The sequence below is a fragment of the Bactrocera tryoni genome, unplaced genomic scaffold (genome assembly GCF_016617805.1).
Source record: "Bactrocera tryoni isolate S06 unplaced genomic scaffold, CSIRO_BtryS06_freeze2 scaffold_7, whole genome shotgun sequence".
Taxonomy (NCBI): Eukaryota; Metazoa; Arthropoda; class Insecta; order Diptera; family Tephritidae; genus Bactrocera; species Bactrocera tryoni.
The window spans coordinates 18620541-18630662 of record NW_024396366.1 but is presented as its reverse complement, the minus strand read 5'-3'; the positions used below and the strand labels follow the sequence as shown (position 1 = coordinate 18630662).

The following is a 10122-nucleotide window of genomic DNA, read 5'->3' as shown; positions in this document are numbered from 1 at the left end:
TCAACAAAAGGTCACATAAAATAGTTGAGAATTCGCAGATATGAAAGACAAAAGGAAAGAAAAAGGAGTATAACTATGTACGAGTATATATACGCACACATGTGAATAGTCACCACGTCATCGCGGGTCGATTTACAAAGAAAGTAAATGAAGACTGACCAGAGAACTTAAAAGTATAGAGAAGATGCAGGTTCGACTGCGAACATTTGATAGATTCAAATTAGGGAATTCACCGCATTTGTTAACATTGTAGGTCGGAATTCGCCTCGCAATTTTAACATTTTTTTCAATTCTCTCACATATTCTAACCGAGAATATGAAGAGACAGAAATATATGTATGTATTTATAAAATGATTTCTCTGATATTCCATAGGATGGAAATATGTATGTAGAACTCTTTTATTTTTGATTTCTTATTTTTCAAATTATTTAATGCTAATTTGGTCTTATTTTTTTATAATAACTCATTTTTAATTTATAAAAGACTAGCTGACCCTGCAGTCGTTGTCCTGCGTGAAATTATGTGTTTAGAAATGAAAAAGTTGAATTTATCATTTCACTTTTTTTCAATGTATCTCAGCTTGATAAACAACATTTTTTGGTTTCTGTTCCGGTGTACTATAGAAAAGATGGTTTTCCAACTCGTGAGCAGGCCACGTATATCTGGCCGAGTGAAAAACATATCATTTCCAAATGTATACCATACACTATGCGACTATCCTTGTGTCTCAAATGCAATTTTCACTGGAAACTGAATACGTTTGAACTGAAATGGCAAATCGTTAGAACTTAGAGGAATTCATAGAATCAAGCATTCTGCCCCTTTGTATTCGATAGCTGCGTCACAATCAGTCAGGTTCCATTATACAGTTTCGGCGCCTGAAGATTGTGGGTACATAATAACGACAGATCCAACTTCGAGACGCAAATGATGCGGTGGCATACCAAGCCTATTCAAAGAATTTAGAAATTTCACGATCGATCAATTTGTATGACCGCAAGTCTCCCGGAATTTGACTTTGAATCTTCCAGTTTAAGTCAACAACATCGGTATTTTTGGCAGCTAACATTGCGCGTGCAATTTAAGGAATTGTAGTTACGATAATTTGTCCAATGTCCGAATATTCGTGATGAGTTCATCTTTGGTGAATTGGTAAAGGAAGATGGAATTGATATCAAACCACCGGAAGTATCAACCGGAATTTACCCATTTCCAATTCTTAGCGAATACGATGTAAAATGTCTTCGGCAATGTCATTTTTGTTCGTATTCCATAATTGACGCTAATTTGACGCTGATCATCGCGAAAGAGCGAGCGAACTTCATTCCAGTGAATATCATGTTCCAGCAAATTGTAATTGTAATTGTAATTGTATATATAATATCAAGATATTTCCGAATAGAGCAAGTTCTCGCAAACGGTTCACTGACGAAAGTTGAGAAAAAAACTCGTAAATGTTAATTTTGTTGCTGGGGGTGTTTTCTCTGTCTGTACTGTATTCTCTGTGTTGAAATAGACTATTTGGTCATTCTCCAAATTAACTGCGAGACGCACAACAGTCGGAAAACGTTCATGAATCGTAAAAGTAAATATCCTACAAAACGCTTTATTGCAGTTCACGTATCGACCGTATCGTTAAAGATCAGTAACCGCCATGTTGCTTCCTTTGGTGGCGTATTTACACACGTATTTTATCGATTACACCAAACTGCAATACACAACATTGACATGACTTTTGAATGTGAATTAGACAACAGTGGCGAATATGGAACGATCTATATGTTGTCGACTTCGATATGTTGTTAACTTCGATATTCAGGCCTCTAAATTGAATGCTAAATGTTCTGCCATCGTCATCTGGTGAGCGACGCTGATACATTGGATATCCATCATTTCTAGTTTGTGTTTCCGAAAGAAAAGCACCTGGATAGTGTTTCGTACACTTATTGTCAGACATACAAACCGAAGTGGTATTGTGATGTCCGTAAGGTACATGAACCATATTGGTTTCGTATAATTCTGCTTCTATCTCTGGATCAGGAATTTCCGCAGAAATGATTTCATCAATTTGATTAGGTATAACCACCATTCACCATCCAAAGAAGAATATGTGCGTGCGGTAAACCTCTCTTTGCCACTCAACAAAGTACACCCAGCATCTAACAGCACCACATATACGTTGTTTTAAGATAAAGTTTACAAAACAGCACAACTGTTGTTTGAAAAGTTGTCCACTGACATCGTGACGATCGCTTGCTGATTGCCCGCGACCCATAATTTCATTCGTATGTCATCGCATCCTGGGAATACTCGGTCATGTGCCATGGGCTGTCAATATACATACTTATGTTGATGCCAAAACGAACGTGACCTCTTCGTGGCATCATAACAAATTTCAATCTGTAATTGAGCACTTTGTGTGAAACACACATAACGTTTTCACGTTCACGGAATAAATTTCAATCATTTTTTTTGAATAACCGGAATAAAGAAAGCAAACGAAAAATTTGACAACTGAAAAACAAAAGGAAAAATGTTGAAAAAAAATTTTTGTATGAAAAAAAGTATCTTTTTTGGAATTGTCCAACTTTCCGACTTTTCCTCACGAAAAGCATACTCCACAGCGAACAACCTCTGAAAATTTCATCAAGATTGGTTCAGCTGTTCTCGAGCATTAGCGTTACTAACAGCATTCATTCGTTCATATGGGAAAAAAGGGCTCTTTTTGGGAGTTTTCCGGCAATTAATCGAATTTTTTCACCATAAAAACTATCCTTGAGCCTCAACGAACATTTTAAAAAAAGAATTGGCAAAATTAGTCCAGGCGTTTTTGAGTTATGCGCCAGCATTTAAAATCATGTTCGTTTTATTTCCTTTTTAAAATCGTATTTGAAAATTTATTTTCTTCATATTTTTTTTTTTTTTGGAAAATTTTCCAGAATTTTCTTAAGTATTCTTCTTGTTTGGGCGGAGACCTGTCCGAATTGGTAATCACCAAAATCAGTCCAGGCGTTCTCCAGTTATAAGCGTAGTAACTAATGTCACTTTCTTTTATATATATAGATTTACCTAAACATTATGATGCTATTTTCATGATTCATAAGCAATGTATGAATGTAAACAATTTCGTTTTGCCGTCGGCATTTCAATTTCTCATGCTTCAATTTTTGCTTTCAACCAAGAAATCGCTTGTATGTATGTGCAATATATGCCTTTGCGTTTTGCCGTCGGCATTTCCATATTGACATGCAGAAGTAATTAGTATGTATTTCATTGTTTCGTTTTGGCCCAATTTTGTATATTAAGACAAGTGTCAATAATTGCGCCAAAATCAAACAAATATTTACATATTAAGTAAAAATCTTCTTCTTACATGTTCTTTGTATATATCATATGTAAATAAGTATTGAGCTTTATCCTACTAATATATCGGGCAAATTGACAAGTGTCGATAATTGCGCCAAAATCAAATATATTATATATTCATATGTAAACATGGTTTAAACTTTACATAAAATTGAAGTGTCAATAATTGCGCCAATTTTCATAAAGTTGGAAATTTTGCACGAATAAGACGTGTGCGGGTTAAGTCGTGAATTTTACTTATATTAATTAATTTGAAAGTGCCGAAAAATGCGAAACGAAATTTCAATAAATTTAAGTAAATTTAGGTAAATTTACATGTATTTTCATTTATATTTAATTGTCAATAAATTTTTTAAAAATTATTTGCCCTAGTTGTCCATTTTTTATTTTCTCACACATTTCAGCCGATTTTTGTATAGAAATTTGACCGGCGTAGAAGCAAAATGCGAAACAATCATACATACACATATTATGTCGTTTGCACATTTGTCTGTATGTTTGCGAATGCAAATGTTCTACAAAAGCATATTTCTATACTTAAACAAAATTATTAGAACCATCGTATGTTTCTTACATGCATAACCAAACCATACTTAAGTCAGCGCAACCTAAGCGTCAATGGTAGTGTTGGTGGTAAGCACTTGGGAAGTCAAGATGCTACCACAGGTTCGAATCTCGACAGAATAAATTTTTAATTTTTTGCTTTTAACATCATATACATACTATACAAATAAATATTTTTCTTACTAATCTTTTTCTTAATTGGCGTAGACACCGCTTACGCGATTATAGCCGAGTTAACAACAGCGCGCCAGTCGTTTCTTCTTTTCGCTACGTGGCGCCAATTGGATATTCCAAGCGAAGCCAGGTCCTTCTCCACTTGGTCCTTCCAACGGAGTGGAGGTCTTCCTCTTCCTCTGCTTCCCCCGGCGGGTACTGCGTCGAATACTTGTATATTATGTATATTGCTGTGATAAATTTAATTTCTATTAGTAAGAAAAATATTTATTTGTATACTATACGATGTTAAAAGGCATACATCTTCTATCCTATATTGTGTATCTGCACATGCTCATATGAGTGTATGTATACGCATGTGCGCGTTCAGAAATTGAAATCATATTTTCAACACTAATCAATATACTTATTACATTTGCGCGCATTGACTTGCATGTTCATACATTCATATATACTTATATGTACATATATTTGCATACATTGCCAAACAAATAATGCACAAGCATACAAACATACATATGCGTACACATATGAATATGTCACCAACAAAAAATTGATCTTCACAAGTCAATATGGCAGCCAAATTAGCGAAGAACAAGTGTAGTAAATTTTACAACAAAAACGATTTCATTCATGAACGCAGGCGCAAATTCCACAAGCGATCTCGCTTCATTCATAAAAACAGAGGCCGTAACATCTCCCCGAGCATGCCTTTTGCCAACAAGTCGTCTTTTCGCGACGATGGCAAAAGCTAAAAATCATAAATTGCACAACTTTCTGGTGCTTCTCGCAAAAATCTGCGTCGATATGTATTCACGATCATACGTATACATACATACTTACATATTTACGCATGTTTGCAGGCGAAGCTGCTACAGCGGCAAGGGGTGACAATCGGCGGCCATTACTTTACTTATGCCATAGAAATTCTATTGCTACGAATATGGAAATGACAACGAAATAATGGAAATATGCATATTTCTAAAGGTCATTAATTTCTTTGAAATGAAAGGAATGAATGATCCTGAGAAGTATAGTCTTAACTTTTCAACGGCCAACGCAGAGCATTTCAACCAAAAGGAATTTATTTATTAAAATCACCACTCAGAAGTCGTTTTATCCGTTGTAAGCGAACGATTTTCGAAGAAACATCATTTCTAATATGCCACAAGACAAAATTAGAAATGAACTTCTTAAACCTCACGCGGTCAGATAAAACGATATTCTTCGTCATTGCGGGTCGATTTCCAAAAAATGTAAATGAAGACTAACTACAGAAATGATCCTGTAAAGTATAGCCTTAATTTTTCAACGGCCAACGCAGAGTATTTCAACCAAAATATGAGCAAAATAGTTGAGAATTCGCAGAAATGAAAGACAAACGAAAGAAAAAGAAGCATAACTTCAATAATGCACAAGTATACAAACATACATATGCGCAGAAGCAGCAAGGAAAGAGGTAACAATCGGCGATCCATTGTATATTTCTTTCATGCATAACCAAATCATAATTAGGACAACGCAATACAAGTGTCAATGGTGATGTTGGTGGTAAGCGCTTGAGAAATTACGACGAGTACGTAGGTTCGAATCCCAACAGAATTTATTTTTAATTGAATATGTCACCAACCAAAAATTGAAACATTTTTCTACAAAAACAACAACAGCATTACCATGGCAACATTGTGTTGTTGGTAGAAAAGCCGAGCTGTGCCGAAAGAAACGAACAAACGATCGCCGATTGTCACCGCTTCGCTTGCTGCTCGAACATCTTCGCAGACAAGGTTGCGTAAATTCATATTAAGCAAGGTTGCGCAACCTGAATTTATCGCAACCTTTTCCGAACTCGTATAAGAAGTATAACTTCAAAAAGCACAATTTAATGAAATCGTAAAAGATCACTGTCGCAAAAAGATGTACAAAAGAGGTCGAGCGCGCCGATGTTGTTTCCTTGAGCGTGATGTCGAAAAAGAGGCCGGCCCGCTACCCGTTGTTCCTTTTTTAGCGTTTTGGTGTGGGGTGTCGGTCAGCTGCTAGATCTGCAGTAGCGGTGACATTGTGGATGTTGTGTGGGTAAATGTTGTGGAACGTGTGTGGTGAAATGATGAATGTGGTGTGTCGGTGTTGCGCCTCTATGTAGGGTTGTATGCTGGTATAGTACCTGAGGCTCATTTGGCCAATGAGATTAAACTTTGCACGAATAATGCCTTTAGTGTAAGCCACTTTATGACAAAAAATTGTTTAAATCCAACCAATTTGTGAGATTTCAATAGAAATTCAGATAGAATCCTTTACCTGCAGTAGTAATTCTGTGTATCCAAAATGGGTTAAATCGGGTCAATACTTTCCTGAGCCCCCATCTACCGTATATAAAGATTTTCGAACTTCCGGCTGACTTTATACTGGATATAGCGGCCAATATTTCAATTATCTGAATGAAAATTTCAGAACGTATTTTACTCATAATATAACATTATATCATTGTGCCTAAAATGAAAACAATTTGGCGAAAACTTCACCTAGCCCATATGACCATTTCCAGGATTTTTGTTCATCCGGCTGATTTTATATAAATGACTATGTATAATTATTTTGGTTTTTCTAACAAATCTTATTCCGAATATGTATATATGTATGTACGTAGGTCAGTGTATAAGTTATATACGTTATATGTATACTTATGTATATAAAATTGCTTAGATTCCGATCCTCTGGTTGACGTTTTTCATCGTAAGGTATTTCCCTGGCTTTGATTCCAGCAAGTTGCAAAAGTATAAAATGTTCAGTTGCACCCGAACTTGGCCCTCTCTTACTTGTTATCTTGAGATTTTAATGTTTGCCTTCGCTTACAAATTTTAAATAATCTTGCTTGTTACTTGATCAAGTATAAGAGTATTGCCGGATACTAGTGCAAGTAAACTTTTGAAGCATATGGAAGCGTTCAATTTAATATGTACCTATTATATAGTATGTTATTCAGTGCATACACATTTGTTGTATACAGCTATGGACACATAAATGGCCCAAAGTTTGATTTCATATATCTAAATGCTAAAATTGTTTAAGTTAAAGTTGATTAAAATGTAAAAATTTTGCATTTAATTTGGTACTGCTGTATCAAAGCTGCTGTAGAGTTGTACTGTACTGCCCAAATATTCCGTTATATTTTGCTTTTTGTATACCGTTACCAATTACGCGTAGTTAATGCTGATTTTGAGTGGACATAAATGGCACAGATTTCTTTGTAGAAGTAATACTAGCGCAGTTTTAATATAAGAACATTATTTAAAGTGTTGTTGAAAAATAAATAATTAAAAGTTTAAAATTGGATCCCGAAATCATATTACAATAGAAGAATATCAGATAATTTGGAACATGTGTAAAAAAGGCCAAGAAGTAGCCGAAATTGCTAAGCTAATGGAAATTTCTCCTAAAAAAGTATACAACGCAATCAAATCATGTATGAAGAATTCCAAAGTATTGGTCAAAGGCAGTATTCAAAACCCAAGACCACGTAATACGGATACCAAATATATAAACATATCGAGGAAGAAGCCATTCCTTTCGAAAAAAATATATATTTCAAAACGACTGATCTTCGCAAAAGCTCATCAAGCAAGCTCTAATTTTTGGAAAAATGTATTATGGATTGACGAAACAAAGCTTAACAGGATAGGACCAGATGGCAGAATACTTGTAGATTATCCAAAGTACAAAAAAAAGAAATCCTAAGTACACTCAAAAGACGATAAAGATTGAAGGCGGAAATATTAAGGTTTAGGGAGCATTTTCTTTGCATGATGTAGGTCCGCACGTAAGAATAATGGAAAAATGGACAAGTTTCAGTACTTGCAGATTTTAAAAAATTACGATTCTAAACGCTCCTCGAAGCTAGTAAAAAATTGGTTTTCTGCAAAGAGGATAGGTACTTTGGATTGGTCAGCGCAAAGCCCTAACTTAAATACAATTGAAAACCTATGGTATGTAGTCAAGGCTAAAATTGCAAATGTTAACTATATACAGTGTATCACAGAAATAAGTATGCACTATATATTGGCGTAAAAAAAGTCAAATTATTTGCAAAATAAAAAGTATATATTTTGTGTTTTTTTGCAAAAGCAACTACTCATAATATTGCCTTCACGAATATGACAAATTGATATCATTGACTATTCCGTTATTAAAAACCGTTAGATTTTCTCTGTAAAGAGAAAATCATGTCACATAAACAAGTATGCAGTTTACCATTTCAGTATTGTTTCGATTGATACACAGTGTTTATACGTTTTGAAGCAATAAGTATTGTTTTTTTTTTTTATAAAATAATAATTTTCCGAAGTTTTCATTAAATTTCATCGTTAATTGCAATTACATTTTGATCATGGAGCCGCCCGTCAAGGAACTATCACAAAATTTGAAAGGTGCTATTATAAAACTATATAAAGAAAACAAAAGTCAGAGGCAAATTGGAAAACATATAAATAAAAGTAATTCTAATATTCAAAAAATAGTAGAAAAATACAAAAAAGAGGTCAATACAAAAAATAAGGAAAGATCTGGACGACAAGAAACATTTGATTCCAAGGATCGGTACATTATCACACACAAGATACAGGCTAATCTGAAGTAAAGTGCTCCAAAAGTGCGTACTGAAATTAAAAATGAGACCAGTAAAACCTGCCATCCCCAAACTAATCGTCAAGTGCTGTATGATACAGGTTCCCATGGTCGTAATGTCCGTAAAAAGCCATTCATAAGCAACATTAACAGACAAAAAAGATTAAACTTTGTGAAAGCACGAAAGTAAACATAGAGAATATTTCTGGAATTCTGTTATTTTCTCAGATGAAAGTAATTATACATTTTTGGATCAGATGGACGTGAAAAAGTATGGAGAAAAGTAAATACAGAGCTTGATTCACGGAATATGGCTGCCTTGGTAGAACATGTTGGTAGGTCGCTCATGGTTTGGGGGTGTATGGCACCAACTGGTGTAAGGAATCTTGTATTCATTGAGCATAAAATAAACAAATATTATTACCTTAATATATTAATATCGAATTTAAACGATAGTGCGGCCAAATTGGGACTTGAAGGATCATTTGTCTTCCAACAGGGCAATGATCCAAAACACTCCGCTCACATTGTTAAGGAATTGCTACTTTACAAGACATCCAAACAATTAAAAACACCAGCCCAATCTCTTGATGTGAACCCTATCGAACATTTGGGTCATTTTATAGGGAGAAAAATCAGAAGACGCCAAATAACCCGCAAAGAATCTTTGATATCTGCTTTAATCGAGGAGTGGGGCAAGATTCCAACTTCAGTGACCCAAAAACTGGTAAAATCCATGCCATCCGGATTGAATGCAATTAAAAAATCCAAAAGCTATCCAATAAAATATTAACAGCCCATCAAAGCTCAAAAATAAAACCTTTGGAACTTTTTCTTTGGAATGTATTACTATTGCATACATACTTTAGTGATGTAATTTTTAGCTATTTAAGCCTTTTTTTCTCTAATTTGAAAAATTATTAATTTAAGTTTCTGTTTTTTGCTATTGCTTTTAACTAAAATATGAAATAACTGAAAGAAATAAAAAAATAGTTCTGCGGCATTTTTTTCCTGAAAACATAACGGATAAACACAGTGCATACTTATTTTTGTGATGCACGTATAAATGTAGCAAATCTCTCCTCTGCCGTTAAAAAGCTTGGTGCGCTTTACCTAAAGCTAAGTGTCAGAATCTCGTACAATGTATTGGTAGCAGATGTGAAGCAGTCATTACAAATTAAGAATCTTCTCCTTCTTTACTGGCGTAGACATCGCTTACGCGATTATAGCCGAGTTAACAACAGCGCGAGCTAAACACTAGCAGTGTGTTAGCGTTGAGTAAAGAAACGATATTTTTGTTTAGACCGTATATCTCCCCTTTATTGATCGTTATTCCTTACTGACTATCTTTTACAATCTTACTGCTATTTATACTAAAGAGAGCGTTTTCTTACTTGCT

General features: G+C 34.7%; 1 pseudogene; it reads right to left on the bottom strand.

Annotated features, from left to right (window-relative positions):
* Nucleotides 1-5205: 5205 nt before the first annotated feature.
* LOC120781872 lies at nt 5206-5408 on the bottom strand (annotated as a pseudogene).
* Between the last annotated feature and the right edge of the window lie 4714 nt (nt 5409-10122).